Source organism: Lipotes vexillifer, unplaced genomic scaffold (genome assembly GCF_000442215.2).
Source record: "Lipotes vexillifer unplaced genomic scaffold, Lipotes_vexillifer_v1.1 scaffold529, whole genome shotgun sequence".
NCBI classification, from domain to species: Eukaryota; Metazoa; Chordata; class Mammalia; order Artiodactyla; family Lipotidae; genus Lipotes; species Lipotes vexillifer.
Genome location: NW_006777199.1, coordinates 699,883 through 715,468, shown reverse-complemented (window position 1 = coordinate 715,468; position 15,586 = coordinate 699,883).

Below are 15,586 nucleotides of genomic sequence, written 5' to 3'. Positions count from 1 at the left end.
AGGGAAAGAAGCTAGCTCTTTCATTAAGTGGTGTCTCTCTCTTGACGTTATCTTCTTTCATCTAATAACCAGATTTGGCAGTAGGCTATGGTGGGTTAAAGTGCAGGTTTCTGTTACTGCTTCCAAGTCTCTTCTATGTGGACTAGAGAAACTGCTTCAAAGCTCTAGATCTTGTCAGTTTTCCATCAAGGCTGCAGAAGCAGTTAGTTTATAATCTTTTAAAATAAACTTTATTTTAAGATAGTTTTAGATTTACAGGAAAATTTTAAGAATAGTACAGAAAATTCCCGTATATCCCACTCCCTGTTTTATCTATGATTAACAGCTTACATTAGTATGGTATATTTGTTTTAATTAATGAACCACTATTAATACAGCAGTATTAGCTAAACTCCATACTATATTTAGATTTTCTCAGTTTTTACTGAATTGTCTTTTGTCCAGGATCCCATCTAAGATACTGCATTACATTTAGTCATCATGTCTCTTTAGACTCCTCTTAACTGTGACAGTTTTTCAGAATTTTCTTGTTTTTGATGACCTTGACAATTTTGAGGAATACTGGTCAGATATTTTGTAGAATGTTCCTTAGTGGGGATTTGTCTGATGTTTTTCTCATGATTAGACTGGGACTATGAATTTTCGGGATGATGACTACAGAGGAAAAGTGCCATTTTCATCACATCGTATCAAGGATACATGCTGTCAACATGACTTGTCAGTGTTGATATTAATCGTGATCACTTGGTTGAGGTAGTTTGTCAGGTTTGTCTGCTGTGAAATTACTGACTTTTTTGCTCTTTTCCATACTGTACTGTTTGGGAGGAAGTCAATACAGCTCATCTGAAGGAGATTATCAGCATGAACTAAGAAATCACAAGCGTTTAGTGGTGAGCTATATAGCTTTATCCATGTCATGGTATGATGCAGGAATGGGGAGCTGTGCTCCACCTCCTTGAGGGCGGAGTATCTACATCAATTATTTGGCATTCTTTTGCTGAGAGGTTTACTCATTCTCCCCATTTATTTACTTATTATTTACTTATGGATATTTGTTTACGATTCTAGGTTATAATCCAATACTACTTTATTTTGTTTCTTAAAATGTTCTAGCTTTGGCCATTGGGAGCTCTTCAAATTGGCTCCTGTGTCTATTTGACATGCCTCTATCTCTGAGTTTGTGTTTTTTTTTTTTTGTTTGTTTGTTTGTTTGTTTGCGGTACGCGGGCCTCTCACTGCTGTGGCCTCTCCCGTCGCGGAGCACAGGCTCCGGACGCGCAGGCTCAGGGGCCCAGCCGCTCAGCGGCATGTGGGATCCTCCAGACAGGGGCACGAACCCCGTGTCGCCTGCATCGGCAGGCAGACTCTCAACCACTGCGCCACCAGGGAAGCCCCCGAGTTTGTGTTTTTAAAAAATGATTGTATTTATTTTTTAAAAATATATTTATTTGTTTGCATCAGGTCTTTAGCTGCAGCAAGCAGGCTCCTTAGTTGTGGTTCGTGGGCTCCTTAGTTGTGGCATGCGAACTCTCAGTGGCATGCATGTGGGATCTAGTTCCCTGACCAGGGATTGAACCTGGGCCCCCTGCATTGGGAGAGCAGAGTCTTATCCACTGCACCACTAGGGAAGTCCCCCTCTGTGTCTGTTTTGAGCACTTCCTTACTTCCTGCCACTGTAAGATGCCTCAGGCTCATTTTGCATATTTTCTGCTCCAGTCCTAAAATCAGCCATTTCTCCAAGGAGCAGTTTTTAAAGAACTGTTTTGCACTCTCTCTAAGTCTTCCCTGTGTTTGGTGTATGCAACTATGTTAATGCTTTTTCCTTGGCTGACATTGAAACAGATTTTATTTTATTCACAGAAGTTCAAACATTTAAAAATAGGGTAATGAACCCCCATTTAGCCATCATCCACCTTCAACGTTATCACCTTGTGGCCAATGTTATTTAATTTATACTTTGACCCACTTCTCCTTACATCCCAATATCATATCATTTCACCTATAAATATTTCAGTAATATCTCTAAATAATAATAATTTTAAAAATATGACATAGATAAAAGAAACTTAATGATAATTTGATTGGTGATAGATTAAAAGTTGTAACAATTATTTGATTCTTCTGCATCACTTGGTGGGGTCTAGATCCCCTCCCCTTGAGTTTGGGCAGGCTCTGTGGCTATACTATGGCAGAGGAGATGCTGTAGCAGCTTCAGGGTCCAGGCCTTAGATCCTCCACTTCCTGTCTCTTGGAACAATTTTTCTGGGAGTCTTGAATTTCCATAAGAAATTTAACTACCTTGAGACAACTGTGGTGAAGCGGCATGTGTCTGTACTCCAGTCAACAATCCCAGCTGAACTCAGCCTTCTAACCCTTTCTGCCAAGGCACCAGAAACAGGAGTGAAGTCATCTTGGACCCTCCAGAACAGCCCACCTGCCACTTCAACTGACAATAGATAGAGCAGGCAAATCCTCCAGCCTACCGCTGTTGGATTTCCTAACTCAAAAAATTATGAGATATAATAAAATGGTTATTGTTTAATCTACTAAGTTTTGAGGTAGTTTCTTGGGCAGCAATAGGTAATTAAGCTTTTAAAATTTGCACTCCCACGGTTTCTTTATGAGCATAAATGTCTTGGGAATGTGACTTACCCGTCCCTTAGAAGGTCTTTTTGAAATTGTGTTGATCCACTTGCCATGTAAACAGTTTTGAGTATTTCTTACCTTTGTTTTTAATACAGTTTATTTAATTACACATTTATATAGTTTAAATTTTAATAATCACTGTCACAAGATTTCTGAAAATGCAACAGTTGGCTTTCTTACCTTCGGAGTAATGGCTCCAGCACATAACTGACTGACAGTCTCTCCTTGATCAGTGTGGGCTGATTTTTCCTCAGTCCTCAGCTCTGGTAGAACAGTTAAGTTACCTGGCTTTGGAGTTAGGGTTGAGTTAAAATTCTGGCTTTGTGCTTAGTGGTGTGACCTTGGGTAAGTTACTTAATGTCTAATCCTATTGCCTCGTATGCAAAACGAGGATAATCGTAGGTACCCTACAAGGTTGTTGTGGAAGATCGAAGTCAGGGAGACACAGACAGAACTTTGTACATTGTCAGCCCTAATGTTATTAAAATTATTTAGTTTTCCTCTAAAATGTATGAATGCATTTTGGCACTAGTGCTATTAAAATTTACAGCAATGAAAAGAAAGCCAGCCTTTCTTGGGAGGTGAGATTAGGAAGATTTTTCTGTCTCTGGTTCTTATTTCAGCTGCATTGGGGGTGTGGGGCTTTCATCTTTATGGTGAGGTATGGAGTGTGCGCAAAGAGCCGATGGGAAAGCTTGTGCATACCTGAAAGAGGATATTAGCAGAAGGAGACACCGACTTTCCTAGCAGGAGGATGCTTGCCATGCCCATCCTCCTGTGAGGTGCTTGGGAGAGAATTATATGGTCTGCTTTTTGCAGACTGGCAAACTGAAGATAAAAGAGATTATAACTTGCCCCAGGATCACAGTAGCAGGAAGGGAAAAAAATGGCAGAAATATTCAGCACAGCTTTTGGTTAATGGATTCACTCCAATGCTCAGGCCATGCAGGTTCTTTAATTTCCCCCAAACCATACCCTTAAATGAGGCCTGTTTCAGGCAGAGACACTAATCCAACCCTGAGGTGGAATAATTCCTCCTCAGCGCCCTTCTTTGATGTGTAGCTGATACGGAACTGAGTGCCAACATATGTTTGTACAAATATATTGGCAAATGTAAGCAGCCTACTGCTAATTACTACACTCTGAACCTCATGTGAAGTTTGAATGATGCCTCAAGGAAGTGGAATCTAAGAAAATAATATATATATATATATATATTTTTTTTTCAGATGTTAGCAAAAATGGGTTAACTTCTTTGTGGTTGAAACTGGAAGACACCCATGAATTATCTTGTCTTCCCAAATCTTGGCAATAATGTTTTTACTTAAGGAATTCAGGTCTAACCGTTGCTAGTATAGATTGAAGCATTTTAGACACTTTTAAAATGAAAACGGGTAGCTTAAATGTAAAAACCTAAGATCGCTTAATATTTTAAAAATAAAAATAAGAACAATACAGTTTAAACTGACTCTACACAAAACAGAGAGAGAGTGACATAGCCCAGAGGTCACCAATTAAAAATCATTTATCGGCAGGGAACAAAGTTACCCGTTGAAAACAAAGAGTAGGGAATACTGTGGGAATTTCAGAGTGGCCTGTCCTGCCTAAACGTATTCAAATTCAAATCATTTCTGAGTACTGTGCTGGCTTAGCAGAGTTGAGAAGGCCTGATCAGGCCTTTGTCCAAACGTGGTGAATCTTTGATTTAATGTAAGTTAAAAAGATGGTATTGTCATAATTTTACTACATATTTCAAACTAAAACATTATTTTACAATTTGAATTATATGAATACTTTTTTACATTAATTGTGCTCATTTTAAAGGTTGATTTAATTGGCCATCAAAATGTTATTTTCAGTTTTAACAGCGGATATATAGAACTGTTCTGTTGATCAGCTTCTGAATGTCTCAGATTTCAAAGAAATGCTGTAAGAACATTTCCTTTTAATGAATATGAAATGTTTGCATTTTGTGGCGATATGGAAAAAGCTGTCAGAAACTGAAATGGATACCGAGAGGGAAAAAGCCTAAGTGCAGGGGAGGCTTAATCTCTGTTTCTGTGATGAACTGACTTTTGCTGGTCAGTTGGTATGATGGGGAAATTTAGAATATTTGATCATTGCACTTAAGTAAAAGGAACTTGCAATGATATAATTTGATATCCTTAAATCTAGCTATATGGATTAAAATATTTGAATTTGGCTTAGTTCAATGAAGATATCTAAATTGAAAGTATAAAAAAACAAAAGTAGTTTTATGTTTTTAAAATGGTAGGAATAGGGGCTTCCCTGGTGGTGCGGTGGTTGAGAGTCCGCCTGCCGATGCAGGGGACACGGGTTCCTGCCTTGGTCTGGGAGGATCCCACATGCCGGGGAGCGGCTGGGCCCGTGAGCCATGGCCACTGAGCCTGCGCGTCCAGAGCCTGTGCTCCGCAACGGGAGAGGCCACAACAGTGAGAGGCCTGCGTACTGCAAGTGACATATTATTCCATGGTTATTTTAATTTGCATGTCTTATGATTGAGTTAAATTGAGTGTATTTGCCACTAACATTTCTTTTTTTTTGCAAATCACCTACCTATGCCCTGTACCAGGTACCTTTTGACTTCAAATAACAAAAACCTTAATTTAAGATGGCTGAAATGAGTCAGATTTCACTTCATATGACCAGAGTCCAGGTGTATTTCAGTAGCCTGATGAAATTATCAAGGACCCAGATGCTGTCCCCTTTCCTGCTTTTTAAAATTTCAGCTTGGGAGGATTCAGGCTCCCTGACTTCAGACTACACTACAAAGCTACAGTCATCAAGACAGTATGGTACTGGCACAAAACCAGAAATATAGATCAGTGCAACAGGATAGAAAGCCCAGAGATAAATCCACGCACACGTGGTCACCTTATCTTTGACAAAGGAGGCAAGGATATACAATGGAGAAAAGACAGCCTCTTCAATAAGTGGTGCTGGGAAAACTGGACAGCTACATTGTAAAAGATGAAATTAGAACACTCCCTAACACCATACACAAAAATAAACTCAAAATGGATTCGAGATGTAAATTTAAGACTGGAGACTATAAAACTCTTAGAGGAAGAACACTCTTTGACATAAATCACAGCAGGTTCTTTTTTGATCCACCCTCCTAGAGTAATGGAAATAAAAACAAAAATAAACAAGTGGGATCTAATGAAATTTAAAAGCTTTTGCACAGCAAAGGAAACCATAAACAAGACGAAAAGACAACCCTCAGAATGGGAGAAAATATTTGCAAATGAATCAGCGGACAAAAGTTTAATCTCCAAAATATATAAACAGCTCATGCAGCTCAATATTAAAGAAACAAACAACCCAATCCAAAAATGGGCAGAAGACCTAAATAGACATTTCTCCAAAGAAGATATATAGATGGCCAAGAAGCACATGAAAAGCTGCTCAACATCACTAATTATTAGAGAAATGCAAATCAAAACTACAATGATGTGTCACCTCACACCAGTTAGAATGGCATCATCAAAAAATATCCAAACAACAAATGCTGGAGAGGGTGTGGAGAAAAGGGAGCCCTCTTGCACTGTTGGTGGGAATGTAAATTGATACAGCCACTATGGAGAACAGTATGGAGGTTCCTTAAAAAACTAAAAATAGAATTACCATATGATCCAGCAATCCCACTACTGGGCATATACCCAGAGCAAACCATAATTCAAAAAGACACATGCACCCCAATGTTCATTGCAGCACTATTTACAATAGCCAGGTCATGGAAGCAACCTAAATGCCCATTGACAGACTAATGGATAAAGAAGTCGTAGTACATATATACAATGGAATATTACTCAGCCATAAAAAGGAACGAAATTGGGTCATTCGTTGAGATGTGGATGGATCTAGATACTGTTGTACAGAGTGAAGTAAGTCAGAAAGAGAAAAACAAATATCGTGTATTAATGCATGTATGTGGAACCTAGAAAAGTGGTACAGATGAACCGGTTTGCAGGGCAGGAGTTGAGACACAGATGTAGAGAACAAAAGTATGGACACCAAGAGGGGAAAGCCACAGGGGGGTGGAGACGGTGGTGTGATGAATTGGGCAATTGGGATTGACATGTATACACTGATGTGTATAAAATTGATGACTAGTGAGAACCTGCTGTATAAAAATAAAATAAAATTAAATTAAAAAATTAAAAACAAACAACAAAATGTAAACAAACTAGTAGAATAACTCTCACTAACTAATCAGCTAATTAACCAAGTAAGTAATTGGGTAAAAATTGTGGTATAGCTTTTTACGAGACTCGTATCATTGAAAAGAAATGATGGATTTATAATTAGTATTTAAGTGTTTGGATTTACATGGTGGTTTCTAAATTTCCCTCTACTTGAGTGTAGATTTCCCTCTTAAATGTAAATAATTTTCTGAAATTTCAGTCAGTTTATTAGATTTCCCTTTCTCTGTAGGCAAGGATAGTTAAATAAATCAATTATGTATATCAATTTACTTGGTAAGTTATACACATACAAGTTATTGTGAATGATACCACCACTGCCTTTAAAATCTTTAAATATCCCATTCTCTGACTCCCAGCACTTATTTTCCCAGCTCAATTGCTCTAGTACACCCACTGCAACAGTTCTTCAATGTCATGGGGACCTCCAGTCCATCGACCCTTCATGCCCTATACATCAGTTCCTGCCGTCTTCATTTCCTTTCTTGTCTAGCATAATGTCATGGTCCATCATTATTATCACTCCCTTGCTAATGCCCTAAACTCCCTTGCCCCTCTTTTCCTTCTTTGCATTTGACTGGCAAAAGCTCAACCCTGATTGAAACCAACCATCCTCTTTCCTTGAACACTGGGGAAAAATGTTCACACTGTGAAGCTGACTTATTCAATTTTAAATTCTTGATCTCAAACTTCAAATGGGTTCAAGGACAATCCAGAAATTCTTTGATTTTTCCTACTATTGTTGGGTTAAAATATTACACACTGTTGGTTTGATTTGAAAAAAAGGGATAATTTATTTTTTGTAACTGATGTGATCTCCCTCTCCCAGGTCTCACTTACTTAGTAGCAGAGGTAAAAGTTGGGGAGATGAGATAGTAAGGTAGGGGAAACTTAGATATAAAATTTAATCAATGGAATCTCAATTTCAGATTTCATTGCTTCAGGCAACAATTGGGTACTTTGTTTTTCAAATCTCTTCACTCTCTCTAGCTCCTTTTCATGATAACTTTGAGATATATGGAACAGCTTATTTGATTTTATGATAGAGGGCAAGGACACCTCAGACTCAACTCTAGACCTTTGTTGTCTTTACTGGGGAGGAGAGATGTCTTACCTATATTGATCCTTGTCCCTTTGCACTGCAACTCACTGAGGTACATCTGATCTCTTGTGGCATTTTGGAGGTATTGTGTGTGCATCAGTTTGTGAAATCTATTGTCTTAGCCAATGATCTGGTTGTCCAGATCTCATGCTTTGTGGTCCCTTTTTTATGGTGCCAGGCCTACTCTGACCAACCAGTCCTCTCAGCACCTTTATAGCCACACATATTCCACATAAACTTTAAGAAACCAGTAGCAATATGTGTGCTCTTGGTTCCATGCAAATCGGACATGGTGCTGAAACAAATGTGGGACTCGTGCCTGTGGTATGTGTCTCCAGGCTCTGCCTGGAGAAGCAGTCTGCTATCTCTAATGTTCTCTATTGCCTCTCTACCTTTTAGAGTGTTCCTGCACCTGCCACTACTGAGATCCAATGCTGACCGGGAGGAAAGAAAAAGACCTTTTGCTCTACCTTTTTCTCTTCTCCTTTCCACACTCCTCCAGGGCTACATCAGCTGGGCATGTTGCAGGGACTTTTCCTGTGCCCTATCTTGAGTTTTCTCCACTGATAATAAACTTGATGGTCAAGTCAGCCAGACTGGCTTTTTTTTTTAACATCTTTATTGGGGTATAATTGCTTTACAATGGTGTGTTAGTTTCTGCTTTATAACAGAGTGAATCAGTTATACATATAGATATGTTCCCATATCTCTTCCCTCTTTGTCTCCCTCCCTCCCACCCTCCCTATCAGACTGGCTTTTGATATATTATGGAGAGTTTAAGGAATTTAGAAAATCCCTTTTCTCTTGAAAAGCCTGTTTTTCAAATTTGTAGTGTTGCTAGGGATTCAACTGAACATTGGTTGCTTTCTTTCTATTCCTGTTATAATTGTCTTCATCTCCACCCTCCCATGCCCCTTGACACCTACTCTCCAACTCCCCTGTAGATGGATGCCTTTGAGTAGAGATGGTCACGTCCATGGAAATGCTAAAGAGAAAGGCACATTAATATATATCAAAAATTGTTATTCTAGTTACATTGCTAAGTTTAGTTTTCTACTTTACAGGATGACTATTTTATCTGTCTACTTGCTCCTCGGAGGTCTCATTACCCTTTCCCCCTTCCGTACTCAGTTCTCAGCAGAAGACCTCATCTCATAGATCACTGAGAAAAATTATAGTCACTGGAGAACTCTCACTGCTAAACTTATAAATAACCTGCATCTCTTTCTTCCTTAGAGAAATGTGGAAAGAGAATCAATTCTTTCACCAAATGCCAATCCCTCCAATTTTGCTTGGGATCTCGTTCCTTCTTGTCCTTTAGAACACTTTGGCCCTTCCTTTAGCTTTTACATTGTGAATTTCTTTCTGTTGGATTATTCTCACCAGTATAAAAATATGCTATAATGTCTTTCTTCTTAAAGAAAAAATATACCATTTACCTCCACATCTCCCCCAACCCTCAATCTGCAGCTTCATTTCTCTGTCGCTCTCCCTGGCCACATTACTTAAAAAGTAGTCTACATGTGCGCTCACTCTTTTTCACCTTCTATTCAGTTTTCAAGCCACTGGAATCTGCCTTGCGTCTCTACCACCTCACTGAAATTGATCAAATTCTGTGTACAGGTTTCTGTTCTCATCTCACTCAATGCCCTGGCAGCATTCAGCAGAGCTGATCATTTTCTTCTTTTGGAAATGTTTTTCTATCTTACCTTCCACAGTGTCACACTCTTCTGGCTTTCTTCTTGCCTCATTAGCAATTCAGTCTATATCTACTTGCTCTTCCTCTTGACTCGATCTCTAAATGTTGGAGATCTACAGGGCTTAATCCAGCCTTCATTCTTTTTCATACTTTCCCCCAAAGGTGATCTCCATGACTTCAAATAGCACATATACTAGAACTTTTCACATTTGTATCTTCTCTCCAGACTTTTCCTCTGAGCTACAGACTCAAAATATTCAAACTATCTTCTTGATGTCTCTATTTGGAGGAATCACAGGCATCTTAAACGTAAGATGGCTAAAACAATTATTGATTTGCAATCCCTCACCACTGAATAACCCTCTTCAGTCTTCCACATCTTAGTAATAATGCAGTCATCCTCTAGATCCTTAATCTAGAAATCTGGTATTCTTTCTGGATCCCCTAGCTAATTCTTAGTTTCTTGCGGCTTTCCTTTCCTTGGTGTGTTCTTTAAGCAGTGGTGTTTTGTCTTAGCATCATTTCTCTTTTCATTTGCATGTTTCTCCGTAATTAATTGGATCTACTCCTATGGCTTCATTGTTACTGTATGTTGATGATATTCTATATTCCATCTCTAACCCAGGATTTGCTTCTGAAAATTGAGACCCATATATTTAAATACTCAGTTACCATCTTTATTATACTGAGTTCCACAGGAAATTTCAAATTAGTCTATCTGGAAAAGAACTTGCTATATTTCCCCAGTAATTTATGCTTCCTTCTTGGTCCCTGTCTCAGTGAATGATACTAGTACCTAATAGAGTCACAAGCTAAAATCTTGGGTACCATTCTTTTTTTTTTTTTTTGCTGTACACAGGCCTCTCACTGTTGTGGCCTCTCCCATTGCGGAGCACAGGCTCTGGATGCGCAGGCTCAGCAGCCATGGCTCACGGGCCCAGCCGCTCCGTGGCATGTGGGATCCTCCCGGACCGGGGCACGAACCCGTGTCCCCTGCACTGGCAGGCGGACTCTCAACCACTGCGCCACCAGGGAAGCCCTTAGGTACCATTCTTGATAAGTTGTCCCTTTGTCATTAACATTCAATCCATCAGAAGGTTCTCTCTCCTCAACTTCTGTACTATACCACAAATTCATCAACTCATCTTTTTCTCTTATAAGACCACCTCGGAACAGATCTTTCTAATTTCTTGTTTCATTTTCATTTTGCATTTCATTCTTCAAGAAGCCAGAGTGATTTCTGAGAAAACGAATAGAATCATGTCTTTCTCCTGTTTAAAGTAATTAATTTTTATATTATACTTCACAAGTCTGCAATAATTTTATTTATTCATTTGTTTATCTGCCTATGATTATAATCCCCCACTGGAATTTATGCTGTATGTGAACAAAGCCATATCTGCTAAATTTTGTTTCTCAAGCACCTTGCACAGTGTTTGATAATAGTCGAACGTGATGAAAAACAACAAAGGGGCCCAATTATCAACACAGATGACTAAGTACCATGATTTGCAAAGTAATGTGGTTCAGGATTTTTACGACAATGACATTTCAGAGAATTTAGACTAAGAATTTTTAGTAAATAAGCCAAGGTAGGTAACTTCACTTTTAAGCTATACTTTAAAGAGATTGTGAATCTAGCAACTTGAGTGAATGGCTATTCCTTATTGATCTATATGTACCCTATACCTTGCTCAAGCAAGATCAGAAGCACAGCTAGGTCATTCTAGCTGTGCTCAGCTAGGTTAGAATTCTATACACAGAGCTATACATATGCTTGTGTATAGAATTCTAACCAGGTCAGACATAAGTTGTAGATATTCACGAAATAACTTTTGTCTTTCTGACATACTAAGCTTCAACACGATATTACAGTTTCTGTAAAACAAAGGAGGCGGCATCTATTTCACAAAAACAGGATATGACCAAGTCACTTGGTAAAGAAAAGTATTGTGTTTATTTTTTAATTAATTAAGTTTTAGAATACCAGTTACTAGTAAAATAAGCCAGTCCCCTTGCTTCTCCCCACAAAACCCCCTCAAACCAACAAATCCATATCCTGTGGTACTATTTAAATGCTGATAGGAAAAGTGACTTCGTGTTTTTTGGCTTAATATTTCTTGATTTCTCTTATTTGTCAACTGACTCTCAGTCTTATCTTCTCTGGAGAAAGAGCAGCCTGTGTCTTGTTTTTTTACACATCGTCAATTTGAATATGTTTCAAATTAATTGCCAGTGTGAGGGATTGAGATAGGGGACTTAAGAGTAAGATGATGGGAGTGTTAAAAAGAGATTTGAAATAAATATTCAGCTCAGTTTAAAAATATATATTTTACCAGTGGCAGGGATCAGGGTGTGAGTGGGGCTGAGAAGTTTCAGGGTATAAGGGTTAAGCCCTGTCTTCATTTAAATATCACGTGTAACCATTGAAGTGCTTTCTTGGGAATCCCACAGTGACATGGCAAGAATGTATACACTCAGTGTGGTTAGTGGAGAGAACACTTAACTGGTAAGATATGTGAATTATATGTATACAGTTGGCCCTTCATATCTGTAAATTTTAAGTCCCTGGCTTTAAGCAACTGCAGATCGAAAATATTCTAAAAAGAAAAAGAATTCCAGAAAGTTCCCAAAAGCAAAACTTGAATTTGCCACAAATGCTGGCAACTATTTACATAGCATTTACATTGTATTAGGTATTATAAGAAATCTAAAGGTGATTTAAAATATATGGGAGGATGTGTGCAGGTTATATGCAAATACTGCACCATTTTTTATAAGGGACTCGAGCATCTACAGATTTTGATATCCTTAGGGGTCCTGAAACCAATCCCCCAAGGATACTGAGAGGACTGTATAGGCAATTACAAACACTAGGTAAAACAATGTTAGTCATATAACCTCAGAACCTTATGTTTGGTGTGGACAGCCGAAGTGAACTTGACAGTGACTTAGCAAATCTAAGCACTTTTTTTCCCCATTATCTTTGTGTCATGAAAATGGTGGTTAATTGTGTAGTTAACTCATGACTGACTACAGAGGGATCCCATTCTCCCATTTCATTCCCATATAACATGAGTCTTATCAGCCTATAAAAGGAAGAGTTGCATTTGATACTAATTTTTATAAATTGAAGCACATCCTAAATGTAATAATAAAGCTCTTTATTAAAAGAAGGTATCTAAAAAAGTGTGGGAGGGAGAAAGAAAGAAAGAAAGAAAACATATCTGAGGAATCCTCTTAGTATAAGAATAACATCTGCTCCATCAACTTACTCATCAAGTATGTGTTAGGAGGTAGCAAGTTGTGGTACAAACAACACAGAACTTAGCCCCATGAGATCTGGGTTCTAATTCTTGTCCTGATCGTCAGTAGTAGTATGACTTCAAGCAAACCTAACACTGAAGGATAACTTTTCCCATTGGTGATGGAGCTGTACTAGATTATGCCCAAGAATTTCTCCAGCTCTAGAGTTTTATGTTTTATTTTCCAAATTTGGACATTCATTGATTGCAAGATGTTTTCACGGTTGCACACTTATGTTATGTAACCAAGGTGAGTGAATGCAAAATTAATGTTAATCCCCAGGACTGATTTAAAGCTATTTGAAATTGTGATGCATTGATTACCATCTTATTATCCTGAAAGAGATAATGAAACTTCCAGAACCTCTTGATTAACTATAGAAATTAGTTTTTGCTTTGGGGGAATTTAGTCCTAGGTATGGTATCAATATGCGTGATCATTGCTTTGGACTTATTGGTGAGATAAGGAATGGTTTCAAAAGTCATGGAACTCCTCTGATGTGCTTGAAAGAATAATAGACATGCAAAGATGCATTTTGAATTTTGGCCCTATCTTTTAATAACTATGTGGCATTGTTCAAGTCACTTAATTTCTCTGATGTTTAATTTTTTGCATCTTTAAGATGGGGGGCATACCTGTTTTGTATGCATTATAAGGTGACTGGGGGAAACCAGTTATTTATGTAACAATTCCCTTTACGAATTACAAAATATAAAACATTTCAAGGATTATAGTTTAATTTTTGTTCTGTGGCAGGGAGAAATTATTTGCACCTGCTAGTTTAGGGAAGTAAGCAGTAATATTTTATGAGTGTCTTTCTGGGATGGAGACTCTACTGCACTAGTAGGAACTCATATACAGGCAACACCATTTTGATATCAGAGGAAAGAGCAGTGCCACCCTGCTTACCTCAGTATCCACTGGCAGAATAGGGGTGTGTCTGAGGAATACTGTACGCCATTCTACTCTCTGAGGATTATGGCAGATGTGGTACCGTGGACCATCTGACCCGGTAATTTCATTTCTTTGGTCTAGTCTTCTTTATCCTGGCTCTCCCTCTTATTGGTCATGTGACCTTGTGTATGTATGTTACATAATCTTTCTGGATCTCAGTTTTCCTATGCATCAGTTTTCCTCTCCCTCAATAATAGTGGCTATTATATTTGCTACTCTTATATTATCATTCTCTAAATGCAAAGATTTGTAGGCATACACATCTTCTCGAAGAAAGGGTATTTAAAGCTCCATCGTTAAGTCATTTCTGTTTTTAATTCTCTATTGCCATTGGACATTATTATTTAGGATTAGATTTTACTGAGAGTAACAGAGACCCAAAATATAGTGTCTTAAGTAAAACAAAAATTTATTTCTTGGATATGGAAAGGTTTTATGGATAAGTAGTTTAATGCAGATATGGTAAGTCTGTTCCACAAAGTCCTCAGGGATCCAGCACCTTCTCTGTGAGTGCTCTTTCATATACAGCTCCATTACCAAGGTCACCTGCTGGCTCTAGATAGCTGCTCATGCTCCAGCCATCATGTCCATATTCTAGCTAGCAGGAAGGAGGAAGGGCAAACAAAAAAAGTTAAAGAATGTGCGTTACTTATCATTTAAGGATGGTCCCCCAAAATGTTGTATGACACTTGTTCATTGAAAGAAAATGTAGCTACCTAGATATTTCTAGGCAAGGAACCCTGTGAAATATAGTTTTTCCATGTCCATGAAGAAGAGAACCAGATATTGGGAGAAAAACTAGATCCTTTGGCACAAGACCAGTTACAGAAGCATTTACAGCATGTTCCAGAATATAGAGACAAATAGTAAAAAAGGGAGCATATATAGTTAAGTTAGGCTGAGTTTGGTGACTATTATTACATGTAATTATCAAAAAGAAGTTACACCTGATACTGAAGCCTAGCTTGCATCCCTGAGTTTTTGTATAGACGTCTATAGTAGGAAGCTTATTTCATTCACTGCGAAGCATATATATTAACTTTAGAAAACACATTATTCATAGTCTCTAAAAGTTATTTTTTTCCACAGGAAAGCCATGTATTTTAAAAGGACCTAATAACTTGGTTCAGGGTGTCAGTCAATATAGCACATGAATAACCAGTGGAAAGCAGTCACTATGCTGCCCAAGGGGAAGTCATCCAAGAATGAAATCAGGACAAAAACAGCTGAATTGCCTCCTTCATCAAACACATGTAAAACATATCAGAAGGGCATCAATTCCCAGTGCTGGCATGGGTGGTCTTTCTACTGCATGTGTAATTTCCAGTTTAACAAAGGTCAATATATTTTTGTTATTTGAAATGTCAAAATAGTAAGTCTTATGTGAGTAAACTAGGTGGCAGTTTTAAAATTTATGATGAATGTCCAGTTAAAATAATAATGTCATTTTAATTACATTTGCCTAGATTTTCTCTTTTTAAACTAGTGATATGTATTTTGGCTAATAGTTTTTAATGGGTCAGAAGTAAAATATCTAATATCTGACACAGTTGTCTTTTAGGTCAGTATGGCCTCTGTATGACAGGAAGGAGGCAATGAGGTATTGTTAATTAAGCGATTCTAGCTACTATATGCTTCCTTTTGCTATCTTTT